The sequence below is a fragment of the Rhinopithecus bieti genome, unplaced genomic scaffold (genome assembly GCF_001698545.2).
Source record: "Rhinopithecus bieti isolate Rb0 unplaced genomic scaffold, ASM169854v2 scaffold_9373, whole genome shotgun sequence".
NCBI lineage: Eukaryota > Metazoa > Chordata > Mammalia > Primates > Cercopithecidae > Rhinopithecus > Rhinopithecus bieti.
Window position 1 is genome coordinate 1,399,001 of NW_016806351.1, and position 9,139 is coordinate 1,408,139.

The following is a 9,139-nucleotide window of genomic DNA, read 5'->3' on the forward strand; positions in this document are numbered from 1 at the left end:
TCAATTTACAGAAAATAAAAATACGGTTAATACAATGACTTACCCATCCTTAAACATCATTATTGTTGTAATGAATATGGATATAATTCACATATAAATAGAAATGGAATTTATCATGCATTTTGAAATTTATTTGTTTCATGAATTGTTACAAATACAGGTTCTTTATTATTTTTATTATTCACCATTCCAATCTGCTTTACAAAAATGTACATGCAAATTTCTGCCTTCCACTAAATGAAATGTAGAGGCTACATGAGATAAATGGTGAAAACGTTTCAGTATTTTCAGAAAATCTCCTATCTCATAAGATTTATTAGCAGATTCTTCCTGGTTCCTGAGTGAACAGTGTCATCTTTTTTGATTCATAAATACATGGTCTCAACTTATTCTGCAGAGATGTTTAATTAATTTGTTTCTTGATATATGACTTTTAAAAAGTCACATATAACTTTTATGTTTCTCATTAATATAAGAAACTTAGTATAAAATCTCAGATTAAATTTAAAAGAACCAGAATATATTAACCTGTTTAAAACAGAAAGCCAAAGTTAAGTAATGACCAATAGGAAGCACAGAGCTTTTTTTCCCCCTCTTTCTTATATCCTATTCTATTACTTTTTAAATATGATTTGGAAATTTGTTTAGATTGAACTATTTGGCATAGAAAGAAAACAAGAATACAGTACCTTAGTTAACTAAGAAGGCAACTCATTCCATCATTATTCACTTATTATAAGTATTCTCTACAGTGGATATAGATTAAATACAGGAGTATAGTCTGAAACTCTGTGGTGAGTTCTAGACTATATTATCTTGACTAGGTACGCTTAAATCTTGAATCAAAGACTGTATTCAAACTACAGAATTTAAATTTTACCAATGCATATGTTTTGTGCCCTTACACACATTTTAAGCGGGTTGAATCTGATTAATCTATAAGACCTGCTATAATCTGCCCCCGCCTGCTTCTGCAGCCTCATCTTAAATCACTTTCCTTTGTGGTCACCAGAACCTTGCTGATCCTCTTTCTTTACCTTCATATGCATTGTCCCTGCCCTTGGACTCTGCCCAGCTTCCCACTTCATACTCTTCCAATTCTGAATGGCTAGTGTCCGTTACTCAGGTCTCACTAATATGTCCACTCTTCAGAATTGCCCACCCAAACTATCTTTTCGTAGAAGACTCCCCTTTTCTGTCATAGTGCTCTGTGAGTTTTCCTTATAACTTCATAATTTTAGATATTGTTCACATGCTTTTTACTTGATATTCTCTTCCTCAGAAAATGATAAATCTCAAGAAGTGTTTGCAACACCATAAATGCAAGGCTTAGCAAAGTGCTTGACAGTGTAATTATTGTGAATCAGTGAATGAAAGTTACTAAAATAGTTGGTGTGGGAGAAAAGAAAATAAGTACCTGATTTTTTGGAGAGATGCAGCTATTTGTTTAATGACTGTAATGACTGGATGGAACAAGTCTATTAAAATGTTCTAGTAAAGGGGATATTTTCCCCTTGCCTCAAGTAAGTGCATGACAGCAGTTCTAGGTGAATGAGTCTCCTCTGCTGACCTAAGCTTTTCCCATGAGTTGGGCTTCTCAAAATCCACACTACCATGCTGATGGTGACAGTAGTGGGATGACAGAGCCAGAGCTCTGTCTAATATTGCAGTCATGTTCTCCAGCCGGTTTTATACAAAGATATTATTTTCTGCTCTCAATTTTTCTGATTCCTTTATTCAATTACTAATCTATTCTGTATCTAAATGAAAAAGAGAAAGGCTATTTTGTCCCACAGTGCTTTTCTCCAAAGCGTTATTTTAAAGGTCATGAAGCAATGCTAATAAGCTGAGTTGTAAGGTAATATTCCAAAATATTAGTATTATTAAAACTGAAGATGATTGTAAAATGGCTATTTGAAAAATTTGGTTTGCATATAAACTATTGATGAGAGGGATAACAAAAAGAAAGTATGGAAATTTATGTGTGAGAAGATGATAACAATTACTCTGAGAAGAGATATTAAAGAAACAATTAGCAATATTGGAAGAAAACTACATACATAATGTAATATTACTATACACAAAAACAAGAGTTAAAATAAATGGTGCTGATCACATTCTCCTATTATGCAACAGTGTGTGAAATCCTTAGATTTAATCAAATTCAGAAGAGTTCATAAAACTCCTAGAAAGCTATTTAATTTTGACATAAATTAAATGTCCTGTGAGTATCTGTGAAGCTCTTTCTGTGATTAGTAGAAATTCTGTTTTAACTTTCAAAAATTTTATGATTCACTGTTTGTGAAGAATTACAAGAACTTGTATGCGCCGTAGCAGCTCCTGGATTAACCATACCATGTGTAATTAATTCCACAACTATAACAGATAAAGTCTTTTAACAGACTATCAGAGGGGAGAGAAAATAAAAAATGGCTTCTAAGAATGTTCCAAATATGAAAGTGTTTGCCTCGATACCTACATATAGATTAAAAATAAATGAACATTCTTATATTCTAAGAGTTAGTTCAGGAAAGTATAGCTGCAGAGCTCATTCCTTACTGAGCAAACGCTTATGGAAATATAGTCTTGTGCTTCATATACTGGCAGGACAATCTTGGCAGTTGAAACTGCTTAAAACAACGGTGTCTATGAAAAGTTCCAACAGAACATCATGAAGCAAATTTAGTATTAAAAGTATAATGCAGTTCCGTGTTTTACACTGAAAAGTGTTCAATAAAACAGCCATGATTGGCTTTGTTGTTTTTACTCACCACAGAAGAAATACGCTCATATGATCATTTTAAAAGCTACAGAGAAAGCACTGTACACATTAAAAATTCACTCACACTGTTGCTGCTGCTGCTGCTGCTGCTGCTGCTGCTAGTACTGGTGCTACTACTACCTATACTACTATTAGTGATAATAATATAACTTCTCAAACAATGGAAATAGGAATAAAAACACTTTTTCAATCTTATGAGGTATATTTATCCATCAAAAAAATTAACTACAACCACAATGTTGAAACATTGAAACTTTTCATCTAAGATTGGAGACAAGGGAATGTTACATCTTTAATATTCACATTCAATATCCAGGGCAATAAGACATTTATTTAAAAATAAATATAAAGATTATAGAAGCAAAATAAAAAATTCCTTATTTGTAGGCATCATAATGTGTATGTTGACATTGAAGAGTCTATCAATTATAAATAGAACTATACCTAATAAAGAAATGTAACAAGATCACAGCATATACATTCAATATATAGAAATAAATGTTATTTCTATGTACTAGCTACAAACACTTTAAAAATACAATTAAAATGCATTTAGAGTAGCATTATAAACATTAAATACCTAAAAATAAATACAACAACATATATAAGACCTCTATAATGAAAATGTTTGTGAACAGACAACTTGCACAGTGGAAGAAAATATTTGTGAATTATGCATCTAACAGTGGACTAATACACAGAATTTATAGGAAACAACTCAACAGCAACACAATAAAACAAAACAAATAACCCATTAAAAAGTGGGCAAAAGACCTGGATAGACATTTTTCAAAAGAAGATATGCAAAAAGCCAACAAGCATGTCAAAAATGTTCAACATCACAGAAATGCAAGTTAAAACTGCAATGAGATATCATCTTACATGAGTCATAATGGCTATTAGTAAAAGTCAAAAAATAATAGATGTTGGCAAGGATGAAGAGTAAAGGGTATCTTATACACCGTTGATAGAAATATAAGTAGTACAACCTCTATGAAAACAGTATGGAGATTTTCAAGGAACCAAAAATAGAACTATCATTGAATTTAGGAATCCCACTACTGGGTAACTACCTAAACAAAAATATATTATTCTGTAATAAAGATACTTGACTTGTATATTTATTGCAGCATTATTCACAATAGTAAATATGTGGAATTGACTTAAGTGTCCATCAGTGGGTGATTGGATAGAGAAAATGTGGTATATATACATGATGATACTATCCACCCATAAAAAAATGCAGTTATGTATTTCCAATAACATGGATGGAATTGGAGGTCACTATCTTAAGTGAAACAATTCAGAAACAAGAAGTCAAATGTTCTCACTTATCAATGGGAACTAAATAATGTGTAGACATGGGCATCGATTGTGGAATAATAAACACTGGAGACTTAGAAGTCTGGGGGTGTGGAAGGGCAGTGGGTGATGAGAAATTACTCAATAGGTACAATGTATATTATCTGAGTGATAAATACACTAAACACCAAGACTACAGCCTTGTGTTTAAAGAAACTGCACATGTACTACTACAATTTATAAAATAAAAGGGGAAAATTTTAAATGTTAAATAGTAGTAAAAGAAATTTTAAAATATTTAAAGAAATGAAGAAACATACCATTGGAAGACTCAATATTGTTCAAATATTATTATTATTAAAATATCTGTTCTTACAAATTATCTTTTATTGAGATGGAGCCTCTGTTGCCCAGACTGGTGTGCAGGGGCAGGATCTCGGCTCACTGCAACATCTGCCTCCCAGGTTCAAGTGATTCTCCTGCCTCAGCCTCCTGAGTAGCTGGAACTAGAGACGCCCACCACCAAGCCTGGCTAATTATTGTGTTTTTAGTAGAAACGGGGTTTCACCATGTTGGACAGGCTTGTTCCAAACTCCTGACCTCAGGTTACCCTCCCGCCTTGACCTCCTGAAGTGCAGGGATCACGGTGTGATCCACCGTGTCCAGCCCCCAGATGACCTTTATATGCAACACAATTCCAGTGAAAATTCAAGCAGTTTTTAAATGAAATTGATAAGATAATTTTATAACTAATATGACAATGTAAAGAGGTAGGATCTTAAAATAGAAAAACATTTTTAACAAGAAAAAAATATGGAGGAAAAAACTACTTCGCTAAAGATTTAATACAAATATCCAAAAACCAACTTAGTGGTCTTGACATAAGAATAAGCAAATAGAATAATGGAGTGGAAAAGTCTAGATAAACTGATGCGTATACAGAAAATCAAATTACAACAAATGTTCCAAGTCAACTTAACATTCAAAGGAAAACACTTAAAACAATAATGAGAGAAGAACCTGATATCCATATGGATAAAAAATACCCTAAAACCTTACCTTTCATTACACAGATATTAGTTCACTATGGATCATAAACTTGAACATATAAGGTAAAACCATAATTATTCTAGAGGAAAATACAAAACAGTATATTTATTTTCTTTGGATAGTCAAAGATTTAATTCAGCAGACACAGAATTACGTGCTATCAAATAAGAAAAGATATCATTTGAATTTTCAAAATTTATAATATCAGCTCATCAGAGAATTTTTTTCTTTTTTTAAATAGACACAAGGTCTCACTATGTTGGCCAAGCTAGTCTCCTGAGCTGAAGTGATCCTCCTGCCTTGGCCTCGCAAAGTGCTAGGATTACAGGCGTGAGCCACCACACTCAGTTAACCAAACAACTTAATAGGCAAAAGACAGACTACAAAATATTTGTATAGATATATCTGTCCATGTATTCATATTGGTACTATATAAAGAACAATTACAAAGCATCAATAAAGAGACAACTGAATAAAACGGACAAAGTACTACAGAGACAACTCATAAAGGACATGATATCGTGTGGACGTTTGTGCTCACGCAGATCTGAAGCTGAATTCTAATTTTCAATGCTAGAGGTGGGGCTTGGTGGAAGGTGTTGGGGTAATGGAATCAGATTCCTCATTGCTTGGTGCTGTCTTTGTGATAGTGAGTCCTTGCAAGATCTCATCATTTAAAAGCGTGTGGTACCTTCCGCCCCCACTCTCTTTCTCTCTTGCTCCTGCTCTGGCCATGTGACACATCAGCTCCTCCTTCATCTTCTGCCATGAGCAAAAGCATCATGAGCTCTCCCTAGAAGCAGACTTTGGCACTATGTTTCCTGTACAGCCTGCAGAAGCATGACCCAATTAAAACCCTTCTCTTATACATTACCTGGTCTCAGGTATGTCTTTACAGCAATGAAAGAACAATCTAATATAAGACAATATACACATGTCCAATAAGCACATGAAAAGGTACTGAACATAATTGGTAACCTGAACATTGTATATTAAAAATATGTGAGATGTCATACCCACTATTATAATAAATATCAAAAGATTGAAAAGAAACAACTGTTGAGGAGGATATAAAATTATTAGAATTCTTATAAGTTACTGCTGGCAGTATATAATGATGAAATTATTTTGAAAACACTTTTTGATACTGTCTTGTAAAGTTAAACACTTAACTACTCTATAATCAAACAATTGCATTACTAGATATTTACCCAGGATAAATGAAAATATATGTCCTCAAAAGACATTTGTAAATATATGTTCATATCATCTTTAAAAGTCAAGGCTGGAAAGAATCGAAAAGTCTATCAATGGGAGAAAGGATAAATACATTGTGGTTTGTGTATAAAATTGATTACTATCCAACTACCAATAAAAAGTAACTACTGATAAAAAAAAACAGCATGTATCATGCTTGCGTTTATATTCATTAAAAGAAGTCAGACCCAGAAGACTATATACTAAATGATTTCATTTGTATGAAATTAAAGAAAAATCAAAATATATATTTTATAATGAAAATTAGAAAGTAGTTACCCAGGAAGGAAAATAATTGAATGGAGTGAACAAAATGTTTTCTATGTGCTTTTGCGTAGTGTTATGTGGCAGTTTACAATAATCAAACTCATCCAATTTAACATTTAATGTCTATGCATTTCATTGCAATTAGATTATACTTCAAAAATATAAGACATCATTGAGAAACTTTCCCGTATATTAATATGAAGATATTTCTAAGAATATAATGTGCAGATGAGTGGATAGAAGATGCTACTTTATACACACTATTTTGTAGAATGAAGTGGAAAAATAAGAACATATATTTGCTTTAATTTTTTGCTTATTTAATAAAGAAATGTTGGAAAGTGCATTGGTTCATTTTCATACTGCTCTAAAGAACTACCTGAGACTGAGTAATTTATAAAGAAAAGAGGTTTAATTGACTCATGGTTCCACATGGCTGGATAGGCCTCAGGAAACTTACAATCATGGCAGAAGGTGATGGGGAAACAGGCATCCTCTTCATAAGCAGGAGGAGAGAGAAAGACAGAAAGTGCCACACTGTCAGCTCTCGTGAGCACTCACTCGCTATGACAAGAATAGCATGAGGAAACTGCTCCCATGATCCAATCACCTCCCACCAACTCCCTCCTTCAACACATGGGGATTACAATTTGAGATGACATTTGGGTGGGGACACAGGGCCAAACCATATCAGATGGTTATAAACAAGCCAATTACATGTTGTTACCTCTGAAGGGATAGGTAATAAGGCATGTAATAAAGTGGTTGGGACAGAAGTACTAACAATGTATTTATTATTTATATTTTTACTGTGTACACCTTCATTGTTATCCTTTTAGGAGTCATGTAAATGTAATGATCAATTAGAAAAATATAATAGGAAGTAATCAAATGGTAAGTAGCATTTTTTGAGACATTCTTTTATTTTATTTAGATGATTTAATTAGTCTGATGTGGTTCGAGGAAATATTTCTGATGGAAAAGAGAAGGTCAGAAAATCACATTTTCCTTTAAGAAAATACAAACCCCTTTATTTTATTTTACTCTTTTATTTTTGTAAGTACAAAGTGGGTGTATATATTTATGGGGTACAGTAAATATTTTGATATAGGTATGCAACGTGAAATAAGCACATAATGGAAAAAATGGGGTATCCATCCCCTCAAGCATTTATTCCTTGAGTTATAAACAATCAAATTATACTCTTTAAGTTATTTTAAAATGTACAATTACATTATTATTGACTACAGTCACCCTGTTGTGCTACCAAATAATAGGTCTTATTTGTTCTATTTTTTGTACCCTTTAATCATCCTCACCTACCTGCCAGCCCAGACATATGATCAAAATGTCTAAGATTTAGTTAGCTATTAAGATCACAAAGTATGGATTAATATTAATAAAATACGATCTTTTCAGACTTTGTTTTCTTATGTTTATTTTAATCAATAATATACGAATTGTGATTATATTCAAGCATTATAATTAGAATTATGTTGAATGTGTTGGGGAAAATACAGGATGCTAATACTGTAGGAGCTAATTTAAACTAATTTAGCTGCATGAAGACATCATGAAAGAAAAGGAATTTCTAAAAAGCATTTTAAATTACTCCTACTGTTCCTCTTTTACCATCATTGAGCAATAAAGTGCACACAGTGGGAAAATTGACAACACTACTTTGGTAGCAGCAATTCAATTAAACCATAACTATTTGTCACCTGAATGTGAGATTTATTTTTCACCACCCTTGATTTTCTCTATGTTGATGGTTTAATTTTTACATCAAATATACTTAATATTTAATCAATATTATATATTTGGGAAACCTATGAACAGAATTAAATTGAAATTTTTTAGTATGTAATTAAAATATATTGCAAATCATATTCTTCCGATATACAGTCACAAAACAATGTTAACACACTTTGTTTAATATCCCATATTAAATAGTCTGACTATACTTTATCTCTTCACATTGGCAAAATATGTCATTCAATATACCAGTAAACCCTATCTTCTTTTTCTCTCCCTCTTTTTCTTCTTTTATGTTATTTGATGTGTGTGTGCGTGTGTATGTGTGTGTGCGTGTGTATGTGTGTGTGCGTGTGTATGTGTGTGTGCTTTATTGTTGTTAAGTGTTCTTTTCTTGATGTAGGGCAAGGATTGAACTAGATGAGGAGGGAATTACTTCTATTTCTTCGTCCACAATTTTTTACATAATACACTAACAATATCATTCTTTAGTGCATGTATATCAAGTATAATTTTAACAGGAATTATGTTTTCCACTCATTTCGTATTTTCCACATGTATATAACAGTAATGTTGAGTCACCCCACTTGCCAGTTGTTTGAATGTTTTAAAGCCATTCAATCCTAGTATATTTTCAATGCTAAGCATCTCACTTTCAGTCTTTTGCCTTCTTTTGACTTTTTGTCTTTTCTTTTCTTTTTTTTTTTTTTATTATACTTTAAGTTC